The sequence below is a fragment of the Lissotriton helveticus genome, chromosome 8 (genome assembly GCF_964261635.1).
Source record: "Lissotriton helveticus chromosome 8, aLisHel1.1, whole genome shotgun sequence".
NCBI classification, from domain to species: Eukaryota; Metazoa; Chordata; class Amphibia; order Caudata; family Salamandridae; genus Lissotriton; species Lissotriton helveticus.
This window is the reverse complement of record NC_136069.1, coordinates 867,766,287-867,782,793: the sequence shown is the minus strand read 5'-3', so window position 1 is coordinate 867,782,793 and position 16,507 is coordinate 867,766,287. Positions and strand designations below refer to the sequence as shown.

The 16,507-nt window shown below is 44.4% G+C and overlaps 1 protein-coding gene across 2 annotated transcripts in view; it reads left to right on the top strand.

Moving 5' to 3' along the window:
• Positions 1-16,507, top strand: part of HTR1F (5-hydroxytryptamine receptor 1F) — an 845,375-nt gene that overhangs the window by 88,809 nt on the left and 740,059 nt on the right. The window lies entirely within an intron of this gene.

Sequence of the window (16,507 nt, the reverse complement as noted above, 5' to 3'; positions counted from 1 at the left end):
GTAAAGCGCGCTACATACCCGTGAGGGTGCCAAGGTGCTGGGGGGGCTGCTACTGATCGAAGAGCCAGGTCTTGAGAATTCTTCTGAAGGCCAGCAGGTCCTGGGTCTGTCGTAGGCTGGTAGGGACAGCGTTCCAGGTCTTGCCGTCGAGGTAGGAGAAGGATCTGCCGTGGCGGTGGTTTTCTGGATACGAGGAACTGTGGCGAGGGCGAGGGTGGTAGAGCTGAGGTTGCGGGTGAGGGTGTGGAAGCTGAGTCGGTTGTTGAGGTATGTTGGTCTGGTGTTGTGTAGTGCTTTGTGTGCGTGGGTGAGGAGTTTGAAGGTGATTCTCTTGTTGACAGGGAGCCAGTGTAGGCTTCTCAGGTGGGGTGTGATGTGGCTGCATTGGGGGACGTCGAGGATCAGTCGTGCCGAGGCGTTCTGGATTTGTTGTAGTCGTCTCAGGAGCTTGGTTGTTGTTCCTGAGTAGAGGGCATTCCCGTAGTCGAGTCTGCGGGTGATGAGGGCCTGGGTGACGGTTTTTCTCGTGTCAGGAGGGATCCATTCGAATATCCTGCGGAGCATCCGGAGGGTGTTGAAGCAGGACGTGGAGACGGCGTTGACTTGCTTGGTCATGGAGAGGGTGGAGTCGAGGATGAACCCCAGGTATTGTGCGTGGTCGGTGGGTTCCAGGGCTGTGCCAAGCGATGTGGGCCACCAGGAGTCATCCCAGGCTGATGGGGTGGGTCCGAGGATGAGGACCTCCGTCTTGTCTGAATTCAGCTTCAGTCTGCTATCTTTCATCCAGTCGGCGATGGCCTTCATACCTCTGTGAAGGTTGGCTTTGGCGGTGAGGGGGTCTTCGGTGAGGGATATGATCAGCTGGGTGTCGTCAGGGTAGGAGATGATGTTGAGGTTGTGCTGTCGTGCGACGTGGGCGAGAGGTGCCATGTAGATGTTGAACAGCGTTGGGCTAAGGGAGGATCCTTGTGGGACGCCGCAAATGACCTCGGTGGTTTTAGAGCGGAAGGATGGGAGGCGGACGCTCTGGGTTCTGCCGGAGAGGAAGGATGTGGTCCAGGCCAGGGCCTTCTCTTGAATTCCGGCTTCGTGGAGGCGCGCTGATAGGGTGCGGTGGCAGACTGTGTTGAAAGCAGCTGACAGATCCAGGAGGATGAGGGCGGCTGTTTCTCCTTTGTCCATCAGGATCCTGATGTCGTCGAGGGCGGCTTCGGTGCTGTGGTTGCTGCGGAAGCTGGATTGGGAGGGGTCCAGGAGGATGGAGGATTGGAGAAAACGGTGGCCTTTGCATTGTGATCTCTGACTGAGAGTGAACGAAATTACTCTGCCATATAGAATGAGACATTGGCTGCAGAATGGAGTGTGAGTGGAGTGGAGTGGAGTGTGAAAACACTACAAAAGGACACCACACCAGTTTAGAAAAATATCCAATATCTTTATGTATCCAAAACAAGACCAAAACGATAAAGATCCAACATACAGTACTTAAATATATGCACTTTGAAAGAATAACACCGAAAATGCAGCCCTTTGGCATCTGTAGCGCCCTCAGATGCTAATTCGATACTGAAAAAACTGAATCCAACAGTTCTACCTGACCGCGTCGGTCAGGGTGTCAGTAAACTCACTAACTGTACCATTTGTGTTGTGGATGTAGCCGGATGTGGCAACCATTGCGGTTGTGATGCGAAGCGTAGCGGTGAGCCTTGTGGTTATCTCAGGTTGCGGTGCAGGTAATGGCTTAATGGCGGTCGTCCAGCAGCATCGGTGAGACCAGGGCCACGGTGCAAAGTGGGGCGGTGCTGACAGATTGCGGTGCAGGCAACGGAGCCGGTTGAAGAGCAGCTACAGCGTGGGTGAGACCAGGACGGTGAGGTGAAGGCAAGGCACTGCGGAATGTGGTGCCCACAGGTCATGGTGCAAGCAGCGGCTCGGTGGTGATGGCGTCAGTCATCGTCGTCAGTGAGACCAGGGTTGCAGTGCAAGATGTGGAGGTACCCTCTGGGGTGCCTTCAGGACACAGAGCCAGTGATGGGGTCGGCTGCTTCCCCCATCTGCAGTAACTGAAACCCGCAGTTCCAGAGACGGTGCCCAGATGTGAGTGAATCTTTACTGTCCCTGAGACTTCGTGGACAGGTGGCAAGCTCGGTTACAAGCCCTCGGAGATACTCAGCAACAAGTTAGAGAAAATTCAGTCAAGTCCTTTCACTGCCCAAGGCAGAAACAGCAACTGCAGGCCAACCCAACAAAGGGGCAACACAGCAAAGAGCAGCACTCCTCCTAGCAGCTCTTCCAGCTCTTCTTCTTGGCAGGTTCCTTGATTCCAGTGAGTTCTCTGAAGTCTTTTATTTTCCTGAGACTTCAAACAGGAGGCAAACTTTACTTTAAACCCTTGGAGAAATATCTAACAGCAGGATGATGAAAGTGTACTCCAGTCCTTTCCCTGCCCAAGACAGAAGCAGCAAGTCAACACAGCAGAGCACGCAGCAAAGTGGCAGTTCCTCCTGACAGCTTTTCCAGTTCTTCTTCCTGGCAGGTTCCTCAGTTCAGCAGTAATCTAAAGTTCTGGGGTCTGGGCCCTACTTTTTATAGCACAAATTACTTGTTCTCCGGTGGCAGAGAAACTCCTTGCCCAGCCAAAAACTGTTCTTATCCTCTATGGTGCAGCTTCCTGGCAGAAGGTTGAGACACCATTGGCCAAGGCAGACAGGGCCTATTAAGGTGAAAGGGAAATCTCCTCCCACCACTCTAAATGCAGACCAGGCCTATTCAGATGCTAGTGAAAACTCCTCCCAGTACTTTGCATGCAGCCCAGGTCTATTCAGCCCAGCCATGACTCATCCAGGAAAGGCAGGACACACAACCACCCTGTGACCATCTGAGAGAATATGCATTCCCAGCCCCTGTTACTCTAAAGCCAGACAGTCAATCCACAAAACAGCAGGGGTACACAGGATGGCTAAGCAAGAAAATACCTACTTTCAAAAAGTGGTATTTACAAACACACAATATAAAAATCATCTTTACTAAAAGATACATTTTTATATTCTGAGTTCAGGCATACTAAACTCCATCTTAGCATCTTGCCCCCATGGGAAGTCATATTTACAAGATGTTATGAATAAACTCTCATTCTATCCTATGGGACAGATTGCCTTTCCATAGTGAAAAACTAAATACACTGTAATTCACTACCACAACATATCACACACACACCAGTGCATGTCCTACCTTTAACTTACACAGCGCCCTGCCCATAGGGATCCCTTGGGCCTCGCTTAGGGGTGACTTATATTTAGGAAAAGGGAAGATTAGGGTCTGGCAAGTGGGTGCACTTGACAGGTCGATATGGCAGTAAAAAAGTGTGCACCGACCCTGCAGAGTGGCACAATCAGTGCTGCTGGCCCACTAGCAGCATATGATTTACAGGCCCTGAGCACACACAGCGCACTGTACTAGGGACTTACCAGAAAATCGAATATGCCAATCATGGAATCACCAATCCATAAGCACAATTTACAGGGAGAACATATGCACTTTAGCACTGAATAGCAGTGGTAAAGTGACTAAAACCAACAATAGAGGAGTAACCCCTCGTGGGTAGAGAGAAAAAACTCTCTAACAATGAGCACAAGTGCTCTGGTCAGCACATTTTGCCCCAACCTGTTGCTGGATAATACATATCCTTATAGAAGACCCCTCACTCACCAACCTGGTTGGTGACATGCTTCATCATCGGGGTCCCACCCCATAGGCCGAGTGCCTACAGGGTGTGCTGCGACACCTGATTACAGTGGAGCTGGTTTCGTTTTTATGTGTTCAAGACTATCAAAATTGTGTTTAAAAAGGGCCAACACTACTCACTTCAAGTATTTTATTCTTGAGTGCTTGAACCCTTGGTAAAATTAAAGTGTGGCACCTTTGCCTAATTAGGAAGGCTTTGGTGTCAAAAGTCGTATTTAAAATATATAAAAATAGCGAAAGTGTGCTATGTGAATGTGAATATACAAAACTATTGTTTAAAAAGGTCTACATGTTTCAACCCATATATGGATTCAAGGGTTTTCGTCAGGACCGTGGTGATTTGAACTGGGTGGTCCGCCCACGCTAAGGAGCGTCCTGCCCTAGTTCAAGTTAGAGACCATAAATAGTGATCTCGTGAAAAAAAGTGCGTTTTTCTTTTTTGAAAAAACCTGTGAAAAGACAGGGAAACAAAGAACAGGAAGGGGTCACACACTGGGGTAGACAGATTGGATTATACCACATATAACACATACGTTCATGGTCAGTAGCACAATCGTAACATCCACATGTGGAGTCATGCCAGCATATCAATATCGTGAGTAGAACATATCTATTGCGTGGATGGCAACAGAACTACAGTGATAAGTTGCCGGGTAGTGCCTTTCAATCGAAGGGCAGGCGCCAAAATGAGGGGTGTCGAGATGGTTTTGGCGTCTGGAATATGTGAAAATCAGGGGTCGGTAAATGGGAGGGTGACCTATTAGCGTGCTGCGATGTGAACGGCTGCCAAACATTTGTGAGCAGTCGTGCAAAAAAACCGTCTCAATTGCATGGAGGCGGCTAGTTTTTTAGTGCTTACGCTTAGAAGCGGAACTATCTCTTCATGGGCACCAGCGTTACCAAGTTGACAGGATTCCGTCTCCTGTAGGTAGAAAAACATGTATCTAGTGTCAGCTCTGTGATCACTGAGCGCTGACAATCGAATATTGCCTCAAGAGAAAATGCGGTCAATCATTACCGCATTACGATCCATCAAGTGTACTTACTTGTCGCTTCTGCTCATCAGACCGAAAAACCTACTTGGTTCTTGCTCGGCATGCCCCGTGGAGTGTCTCCGGTACCTGAATGCTGCCGGTAATGTGAGCACTTCCTAGTTGGGCGTGGCCGGGTCACGTGTGTTAAGCACGTGGTCCAGTGATAGCCATTCACGGTGTTTTGGTTAACATAGTTAAAGGACTACACTTGCCCAAAAGAGTCATTGTGTACATCGCTATGGTAACGATGTATTTAGATCTCGGGCGAGCAGCGCTTTGTGAGCGCATAGACAGTTTGCACTGAGGCATAATTCTAGGTTTTTTTTAGCGTTTGTGGGGACACAAACACAAAATCAGATTGGGACAAAATTACAAGGTATTATTTTACAGAGAATACTGAGAATACTTCAGGACAGAAAAAGCGGGCAGGATTGCCGCTTTTTTGAATATGAATTAAAACAGAAACGGGCACATAATGATTCAGTGCGGTGGAGTCTGGATTCTGATGAACCCTCTTATGTCAACACATTATTCCCCGGTATATTGTCGTTTAAACCGGTTTTATGCGTGGAAAGTCTGTAGACCCACCTCTGTTCCTTTTCAAATAAACGTTTGTTCAAGTTTGTACCTGGTTGGACTTGTTCAATAATTGTCCATTTAATGTCATCGGCAGTGTGACCTATGGACAAAAAATGTTCAGTGAGCTTTGTATTTGTCTTCCTGCACCTGATGGTGCTCCTATGCTCTCCGATGCGTAGTTTTATCTTCCTACTGGTCATTCCTACATAATGTAGGTCACAAGAGCATGTCAATCTGTAGATGACATTCTCGCTATTGCAATTGGTCTGCCCTCTGATTGTCCACACTTTATTGGGTTCCAGCAGTAATGTTTTTGTATTTGCGGTAAAGGGACAAACACTGCAACTTCCGCATTTGTAGTGGCCAGTTACCTTTGGTAGACCCCATAGGTTTGTTTGTGTTTCTTTCCTTGGGGATACCGCTAGGGGTCTGGTATTGACCACTGCATCCTTTATGCTTCGTGCCCTTTTAAAAGAAAATAAGGGTTTATTCCATCTGAGGTTGCCTGTGTTCAGAATGTTCCAGTGCTTTTTTATTATCCTTGACACATCATTGGATATTGTGTTATATGTTGTAACACACGTCAAGGGAATCTCTTCCGGGACCCTTTCTTTCGGTTCCAATAAAGCTGTGCGAGGTTGATTACGAGCTCGCTTCTGGCTTTTCTGGAGGATTCTGTTTGGGTAGCCTCGGTTTTGAAGTTTTTGGGAGAGATCATTGGCTTGTCTCTTGTAGTCTTCTAGTTCACTACAGTTCCTACGGATTCTAAGGTATTGCCCGTATGGTAAATTTTCGCGTAGGGGTCTGGGGTGGAAGCTTTCAAAGCGGAGGAGGTTGTTTTTCGCAGTTGGTTTGTAATGGGTAATAGTAGTCAGTTTCCCATCTTTTTTTGTGATTTTTACGTCTAGGAAGACCAGAGTGTCACTGTTTTTTTCATATGTGAACTTCAAATGATTGTCTCGGGTGTTTATCCAGTTGAAGAAAGAGGTTAGCGATTCCTCTGAACCTTTCCAAATGGTTAGCACATCGTCGATGTACCTACGCCATATTAGGAGATTGGAGCTATAGGGGTTTGTATCACTGAGAATGTATTTCTCTTCAAAATCAAATACGTACAAACCGGCTATGCTTGGAGCAAAAGAACTGCCCATGGATGTCCCACCCGTCTGTAGGAATATTTGGCCTTCAAACTCAAAATAATTCCTTTTGAGTGCTAGTCTCGCACACTCGAGGACAACATTTTTCGGTGTTCTTGATGTCCATGTTTCTTTTTCTAGAGCTCTAGAAAAAGAAACATGGACATCAAGAACACCGAAAAATTTTGTCCTCGAGTGTGCGAGACTAGCACTCAAAAGGAATTATTTTGAGTTTGAAGGCCAAATATTCCTACAGACGGGTGGGACATCCATGGGCAGTTCTTTTGCTCCAAGCATAGCCGGTTTGTACGTATTTGATTTTGAAGAGAAATACATTCTCAGTGATACAAACCCCTATAGCTCCAATCTCCTAATATGGCGTAGGTACATCGACGATGTGCTAACCATTTGGAAAGGTTCAGAGGAATCGCTAACCTCTTTCTTCAACTGGATAAACACCCGAGACAATCATTTGAAGTTCACATATGAAAAAAACAGTGACACTCTGGTCTTCCTAGACGTAAAAATCACAAAAAAAGATGGGAAACTGACTACTATTACCCATTACAAACCAACTGCGAAAAACAACCTCCTCCGCTTTGAAAGCTTCCACCCCAGACCCCTACACGAAAATTTACCATACGGGCAATACCTTAGAATCCGTAGGAACTGTAGTGAACTAGAAGACTACAAGAGACAAGCCAATGATCTCTCCCAAAAACTTCAAAACCGAGGCCACCCAAACAGAATCCTCCAGAAAAGCCAGAAGCGAGCTCGTAATCAACCTCGCACAGCTTTATTGGAACCGAAAGAAAGGGTCCCGGAAGAGATTCCCTTGACGTGTGTTACAACATATAACACAATATCCAATGATGTGTCAAGGATAATAAAAAAGCACTGGAACATTCTGAACACAGGCAACCTCAGATGGAACAAACCCTTATTTTCTTTTAAAAGGGCACGAAGCATAAAGGATGCAGTGGTCAATACCAGACCCCTAGCGGTATCCCCAAGGAAAGAAACACAAACAAACCTATGGGGTCTACCGAAGGTAACTGGCCACTACAAATGCGGAAGTTGCAGTGTTTGTCCCTTTACCACAAATACAAAAACATTACTGCTGGAACCCAATAAAGTGTGGACAATCAGAGGGCAGACCAATTGCAATAGCGAGAATGTCATCTACAGATTGACATGCTCTTGTGACCTACATTATGTAGGAATGACCAGTAGGAAGATAAAACTACGCATCGGAGAGCATAGGAGCACCATCAGGTGCAGGAAGACAAATACAAAGCTCACTGAACATTTTTTGTCCATAGGTCACACTGCCGATGACATTAAATGGACAATTATTGAACAAGTCCAACCAGGTACAAACTTGAACAAACGTTTATTTGAAAAGGAACAGAGGTGGGTCTACAGACTTTCCACGCATAAAACCGGTTTAAACGACAATATACCGTGGAATAATGTGTTGACATAAGAGGGTTCATCAGAATCCAGACTCCACCGCACTGAATCATTATGTGCCCGTTTCTGTTTTAATTCATATTCAAAAAAGCGGCAATCCTGCCCGCTTTTTCTGTCCTGAAGTATTCTCAGTATTCTCTGTAAAATAATACCTTGTAATTATGTCCCAATCTGATTTTGTGTTTGTGTCCCCACAAACGCTAAAAAAAACCTAGAATTATGCCTCAGTGCAAACTGTCTATGCGCTCACAAAGCGCTGCTCGCCCGAGATCTAAATACATCGTTACCATAGCGATGTACACAATGACTCTTTTGGGCAAGTGTAGTCCTTTAACTATGTTAACCAAAACACCGTGAATGGCTATCACTGGACCACGTGCTTAACACACGTGACCCGGCCACGCCCAACTAGGAAGTGCTCACATTACCGGCAGCATTCAGGTACCGGAGACACTCCACGGGGCACGCCGAGCAAGAACCAAGTAGGTTTTTCGGTCTGATGAGCAGAAGCGACAAGTAAGTACACTTGATGGATCGTAATGCGGTAATGATTGACCGCATTTTCTCTTGAGGCAATATTCGATTGTCAGCGCTCAGTGATCACAGAGCTGACACTAGATACATGTTTTTCTACCTACAGGAGACGGAATCCTGTCAACTTGGTAACGCTGGTGCCCATGAAGCGATAGTTCCGCTTCTAAGCGTAAGCACTAAAAAACTAGCCGCCTCCATGCAATTGAGACGGTTTTTTTGCACGACTGCTCACAAATGTTTGGCAGCCGTTCACATCGCAGCACGCTAATAGGTCACCCTCCCATTTACCGACCCCTGATTTTCACATATTCCAGATGCCAAAACCATCTCGACACCCCTCATTTTGGCGCCTGCCCTTCGATTGAAAGGCACTACCCAGCAACTTATCACTGTAGTTCTGTTGCCATCCACGCAATAGATATGTTCTACTCACGATATTGATATGCTGGCATGACTCCACATGTGGATGTTACGATTGTGCTACTGACCATGAACGTATGTGTTATATGTGGTATGATCCAATCTGTCTACCCCAGTGTGTGACCCCTTCCTGTTCCTTGTTTCCCTGTCTTTTCACAGGTTTTTTCAAAAAAGAAAAACGCACTTTTTTTCACGAGATCACTATTTATGGTCTCTAACTTGAACTAGGGCAGGACGCTCCTTAGCGTGGGCGGACCACCCAGTTCAAATCACCACGGTCCTGACGAAAACCCTTGAATCCATATATGGGTTGAAACATGTAGACCTTTTTAAACAATAGTTTTGTATATTCACATTCACATAGCACACTTTCGCTATTTTTATATATTTTAAATACGACTTTTGACACCAAAGCCTTCCTAATTAGGCAAAGGTGCCACACTTTAATTTTACCAAGGGTTCAAGCACTCAAGAATAAAATACTTGAAGTGAGTAGTGTTGGCCCTTTTTAAACACAATTTTGATAGTCTTGAACACATAAAAACGAAACCAGCTCCACTGTAATCAGGTGTCGCAGCACACCCTGTAGGCACTCGGCCTATGGGGTGGGACCCCGATGATGAAGCATGTCACCAACCAGGTTGGTGAGTGAGGGGTCTTCTATAAGGATATGTATTATCCAGCAACAGGTTGGGGCAAAATGTGCTGACCAGAGCACTTGTGCTCATTGTTAGAGAGTTTTTTCTCTCTACCCACGAGGGGTTACTCCTCTATTGTTTTTTCATATTAATTGGGGGACCAGGAGTTCCCACCTCACATAGTGCCTGTCATTATTATTATCCCTCTCTCTCTCCATTGTTGCGAAGACTAAAACCAACAAAACAGGGTCAAAACCAGAAGGCCAAAAAGGAGAAAGTCTGGTCGTAAACTCACTGAAAAAGCCAAATCTAGCAGTGACTGTTAGAAATGGGGTCTCTAGTTGGGAGAGGCTTGCCCCCGGTCTAACTAGGGACCACCACTCTGGTGCTCAGATACATACCCAAATTTAACCTGTGCTCACACTCTGGTATTTTGGCATGGAGCAGCCAGGCTTAATTTAAAAGGCAATGTGTAAAGTATTTATGCAACACTTAAATTACAGTAACTCAATGAAAACACCACAAAAAGACTGCAGACAGGTTTAAAAAAATTGAGAATATTTATTTGAGTAAAACAGAACCAAAACAACAAAGATCCAATAAGTATAAGTAAAGATATACATTTTTAAATATTAAATGAGAAAATACTGCTAAGATCTTACTAGCAGTCAAAAGGTTACCCAGGTCGTGAGGGACTGTACAAATTCAAAGTTCAGTCCAACCATGGTGAAGGGCAGGCTGGCTACATGATCCACACAGGTCCCTCCGAAGAAATACTTTGGATGGAGCTTTTGTCAATGTCGAGAGTCTACTGCGTCATCGTCAGGCCACACAATGTGGGTCCTGAGTCATTATTGAGCTCCATTAAGGTGAATGCAATGCGTTGTCATCGGCAGGCTGTGGATTCGTTGTCGAAGAGCAGCCTCTGCATCGGCATCAAAGGGCAATGCAATGGAAATTGTCACACAGTCGAGGTAATGCAGTGTTTTTTACAGAAATCAGCTGCAGAGCCAACTTCTAAGGCACAGGACTGGAGAGGGCACCTCAGTCAATAGTAGGACTCCCAGATTGAAGAGTCCAGTAGCAATAGCAGGATTGCAGAAGGTCTTTTGTGTCCCTGAGACTACGGGAAAACAGAAGGCAAGCCAGCAAGTCCTTGGAGTCACTTTGGGTTCAAGTGAGATGGTTACAGTCCTTGTCCACAGCAGGCAGAGATCAGCAGGTAGCAGGGCAGATCAGCCAAGCAGAGAAGCGGTTCCTCAGCACAGTCAGTCACAGCAAAGTGGTAACCCTTACAACACAGCAGTCTTTACTCCTGCAGAGTTCTACTCAGCTGCAGTGGTGTACTGATTTGGTAGGGCTAGAGCCCCCATACCCCAAAGTGCCTTTGATGTTGGGGTGACTTCACATACACTCACTGAAGTGCACAAGGATATTTTTCAACCCAGTCATGTCTGCCAGTCTATCTGTGGAGGGTAACCAATCCTTTGTGTGATGACAGGACACAGCTTATTCGTATGTAAGTGTGAGCTCTCCTCTCCCCCTTCCTGCCAATGAAAGCTATCAGAATGCAGATGAGTCCTTTGTCACAGCCAGCCATTCCTGTGTTTGTAAGTAAGAAAGGAAGGGGTCCTAGACACAAAATATATGGTTCAAAATTATTACATCTATATTCAATGAATTCAAAAGAGCAAAGCTATTGAATGCAAAAGAGTTTAATTCAAATTTTGCATTTACATCCTATTCAGTAGTCAAAACTCATAATACATTTGGTTATATAAATAACACATTTCTATACATGTACGTGCCCACATTCACAACGGGGAGGGGGAAGTGAGGAGGGTGAGTGTCAAGGGTAAGGTAAGGATAATCTGATTCATTCAGTGACAAGTCTTATTTTCAATTTAAAGACTGTGTATCCGTGGTCCTTTTAACCAAAGGCCACACCATGAGGCTCCTAAAGAGTCCAAATATAATTGATGAGCAAAGGCCTAACTCCGCTGGAGCCGTTAATGTCTTGCTTGGGGTCGGAGTTAGTCGTTGAATATGTAGTCTACGTTTCGACCCGGATTAACAGTAGGAGTATGTTCCTTACAGAGTGGGTCTTCGTCAGGACAAAGAAAATGTGGGTGGGCGGGCAACCTCCTAGGGGATAGTTAAAACAAGAAGAATCGATTAGACCACAGCCGCCCTGTTCATTAGTACAAGGATGGCGAACTTTTTTTGAAGAATGATTTAGTAATTAAAAACGTGTTGTCAAGTTTGTGTCGAAAAACACATTACACATGTTATTAGGTTAAGGAATGTCATTAGCTCACCTTTCGCGTGAGGCGATAGGGGCTGAGTCAACGGAAGGTGAATTTTCACTGATCAAGAGTGACGAGAGGGCTGGATCAGCGGAACATGAATTCCACAGATCAATATGATATTTTCTAACTGAAAATAACGAGGAAAAGATTAATTGATCCAGACATCTATCAATTACCCGATTAATTAGACAAGAAGGAGAGACACCATAGGGCCTATCTAGGTCATTTCTCTTTGTGGTCAAAAAAGGTTGTCTATATTTCTCATAACACAGAGGAGTGCTGTTTGGTCATTTCTAAACTTGTGCTACGTCTGGATTAGAAAATTACAGATAACTACTATCCTGGATCTATAATTTACCTCTGATCTCTGAAGGTTTTCAGGACGTCTTTTCCGTGCGGATAGACGTTCTTTAAGGGTTGTTGGATTGATCACCTTAAAGTAGGGAAAACAGTTTTTTTTTAAAAAACATTCAGGCATTGGCTACATGATTGCTCTAAAGGTCAGTGATAGTTCATCGATTGAGGCTTACCCCTAGGATCCGGGATCTGTAATATGCCTCTGATCTCAGAAAGTCTTCCGGACGTCTTTACATTGCGAAACAAAGTTCTAAAGGATTGATCACCTTAAAATAGGGAAACAGAGTTTGTTTTACATATGGGGCATTAGTTGGATGATTGCTCTAAAGGTCAGGGATAATCTATCAGATGGGGCCTACCCCTAGGATCCGTTTGGTTAATGGACAGAGTGGTTCAGACCTCGTGTTATCTTGGACCGATTGGATTAGAAAACGCCTATACATTAGGGACATAAATAAAAGAGACATTAATAATACTATCTGGTTATTAAGTTCCTAAACATATTTCGTATAAAGATTACCTTTGATGTGCGGAAGGTTCTGGGAGCCTGTATCTATCGAAAAGTCTGAGTTTTTTGTACAAAATTGAGCCTGGAAAATAATGATGGCATATTAGATTTTGATGCCAAATTGGAATGAATTAAGAAAAGAAAAGGACGTCTATGTAAGAATCCTTACCCCCACAAGTGACGATTCATCTGGGGGTCGACTGGATCCTACTTGATTATCACAGCCTCCTGTAAAACAATAAAGAACCCAAAGGTTCATAAACTCGAACCATGATTCCACCGCGTTTGTTCAGACTAATTCACTAAGAGGGGCGGGATGGACTGATTTACCTTAAACGTTTAGAAAACTGCCGGAATCTATCCGATGTATTCGAGATACTAAACGCTCCGTCGACGACCGTATCAAGCCGTTTACTTCCTGGTTAAGTTTGGAAGGGGGCGGGGCATCGGGTTACGATCGGGAGAAATCGAAGAAAGACTCACCGGTCCCGATTTATTTAAAGTATGAAATTAAATCCTTACAAAAATGGGTAGTGCTATCCGTGTATTTATTGTGGGGGGGCCTGCTTCTATGCCATGGAAAACATAGCAAAATTAATCTACGCCCGTTTGAGGGTATCAAATTGTAGGTAGTGCATCGAGGGGGGGGACCCTCTTTGTTACAGTAATACTTGCGACTCCATTGTAAATCATCCCAATTGAAGGATACTGGTTACATCGCTCTGTGAGAGCTGCATTCATCAAACCTTACATGTTAAAGGTAAATCAGTATAGTCATACGGTTATCATTCCTCCAGGCAACATTTGATCAACTCACAATTTGATACCCTCAAACGGGCGGAGATTAATTTTGCTATGTTTTCCATGGCATAGAAGCAGGCCCCATCACAATAAATACACGGATAGCACTACCCATTTTTGTAAGGATTTAATTTCATACTTTAAATAAATCGGGACCGGTGAGTCTTTCTTCGATTTCTCCCGATCGTAACCCGATGCCCCGCCCCCTTCCAAACTTAACCAGAAGTAAACGGCTTGATACGGTCGTCGACGGAGCGTTTAGTATCTCGAATACATCGGATAGATTCCGGCAGTTTTCTAAACGTTTAAGGTAAATCAGTCCATCCCGCCCCTCTTAGTGAATTAGTCTGAACAAATGCGGTGGAATCATGGTTCGAGTTTATGAACCTTTGGGTTCTTTATTGTTTTACAGGAGGCTGTGATAATCAAGTAGGATCCAGTCGACCCCCAGATGAATCGTCACTTGTGGGGGTAAGGATTCTTACATAGACGTCCTTTTCTTTTCTTAATTCATTCCAATTTGGCATCAAAATCTAATATGCCATCATTATTTTCCAGGCTCAATTTTGTACAAAAAACTCAGACTTTTCGATAGATACAGGCTCCCAGAACCTTCCGCACATCAAAGGTAATCTTTATACGAAATATGTTTAGGAACTTAATAACCAGATAGTATTATTAATGTTTCTTTTATTTATGTCCCTAATGTATAGGCGTTTTCTAATCCAATCGGTCCAAGATAACACGAGGTCTGAACCACTCTGTCCATTAACCAAACGGATCCTAGGGGTAGGCCCCATCTTATAGATTATCCCTGACCTTTAGAGCAATCATCCAACTAATGCCCCATATGTAAAACAAACTCTGTTTCCCTATTTTAAGGTGATCAATCCTTTAGAACTTTTTTTCGCACTGTAAAGACGTCCGGAAGACTTTCTGAGATCAGAGGCATATTACAGATCCCGGATCCTAGGGGTAAGCCTCAATCGATGAACTATCACTGACCTTTAGAGCAATCATGTAGCCAATGCCTGAATGTTTTTTAAAAAAAACTGTTTTCCCTACTTTAAGGTGATCAATCTAACAACCCTTAAAGAACGTCTATCCGCACGGAAAAGACGTCCTGAAAACCTTCAGAGATCAGAGGTAAATTATAGATCCAGGATAGTAGTTATCTGTAATTTTCTAATCCAGACGTAGCACAAGTTTAGAAATGACCAAACAGCACTCCTCTGTGTTATGAGAAATATAGATAACCTTTTTTGACCACAAAGAGAAATGACCTAGATAGGCCCTATGGTGTCTCTCCTTCTTGTCTAATTAATCGGGTAATTGATAGATGTCTGGATCAATTAATCTTTTCCTCGTTATTTTCAGTTAGAAAATATCATATTGATCTGGGGAATTCATGTTCCGTTGATCCAGCCCTCTCGTCACTCGTGATCAGTGAAAATTCACCTTCCGCTGACTCAGCCCCTCTCGCCTCACGCGAAAGGTGAGCTAATGACATTCCTTAACCTAATAACATGTGTAATGTGTTTTTCGACACAAACTTGACAACACGTTTTTAATTACTAAATCATTCTTCAAAAAAAGTTCGCCATCCTTGTACTAATGAACAGGGCGGCTGTGGTCTAATCGATTCTTCTTGTTTTAACTATCCCCTAGGAGGTTGCCCACCCACAACTTCTTTGTCCTGACGAAGACCCACTCTGTAAGGAACATACTCCTACTGTTAATCCGGGTCGTAACGTAGACTACATATTCAACGACCAACTCCGACCCCAAGCAAGACATTAACGGCTCCAGCTGAGTTAGGCCTTTGCTCATCAATTATAATTTGGACTCTTTAGGAGCCTCATGGTGTGGCCTTTGGTTAAAAGGACCACGGATACACAGTCTTTAAATTGAAAATAAGACTTGTCACTGAATGAATCAGATTATCCTTACCTTACCCTTGACACTCAACCTCCTCACTTCCCCCTCCCCGTTGTGAATGTGGGCACGTACATGTATAGAAATTTGTTATTTATATAACCAAATGTATTATGAGTTTTGACTACTGAATAGGATGTAAATGCAAAATTTGAATTAAACTCTTTTGCATTCAATAGCTTTGCTCTTTTGAATTCATTGAATATAGAAGTAATAATTTTGAACCATATATTGTGTGTCTAGGACCCCTTCCTTTCTTACTGATAACTACCCAGGTCCTTTTGACTTTAGTGGGTCTAACCCTGTTTTCCTTAACGTATTCCTGTGTTTGTGGCTGTCTAGAGGGAATGCACACAGTGTAGCTGTCACCCATGAAAGACGATGCCCTTAGGGACCACGCGGGTTCCTTACAACTACCTGCTATGTCTTCCCAAGAATGAAGAGTCGGTCAGACAGTAAATAATACAAGCAGTTAGTTTTATTAGCAATACTCTGCAGAGGAGCCCATCATGACCTACACCCTAAGCTGTCTGCAGAGGGACTGAACCCCCAACTCTCTACAGTAGATAATCATGCCTCTTGTGAAGCCTCCATCCACTCCCACTATGGAAAAATACTGGCCTGGGCCGAACATGAACAAAGAGGCACAGTAGTATGAGCTAACACCTGCCAGATGGGTACACGCTATCACAGCTCCAAGGCCACGGTGCCAAGTCTCAGCATCTCCTAACGTGGGAGCAGTAACTATACTTTCAGATAAGTATGTCAGGGCAGAACGGCCTATTCAGTAGCAAGTTAGAAAACAGCTTTGAGCAACATAGAAAATAGTAACGAAATACAGTGTTCTGCTGAGGCTGGCGATTTGATAGCGAGTCCTAACTCGAGAACAGTCTAAGCAGCCTAATAGAGGTTACAAAATGCAAAATGGAGTCACACTTGCTAACTGAAGCCTAAACATTACAGGGATAACTCAGTGGGTTGCATAACATGAGCACACATGTCATTTATTTAGCTATGCACTGCTAACCTACTACAGCCT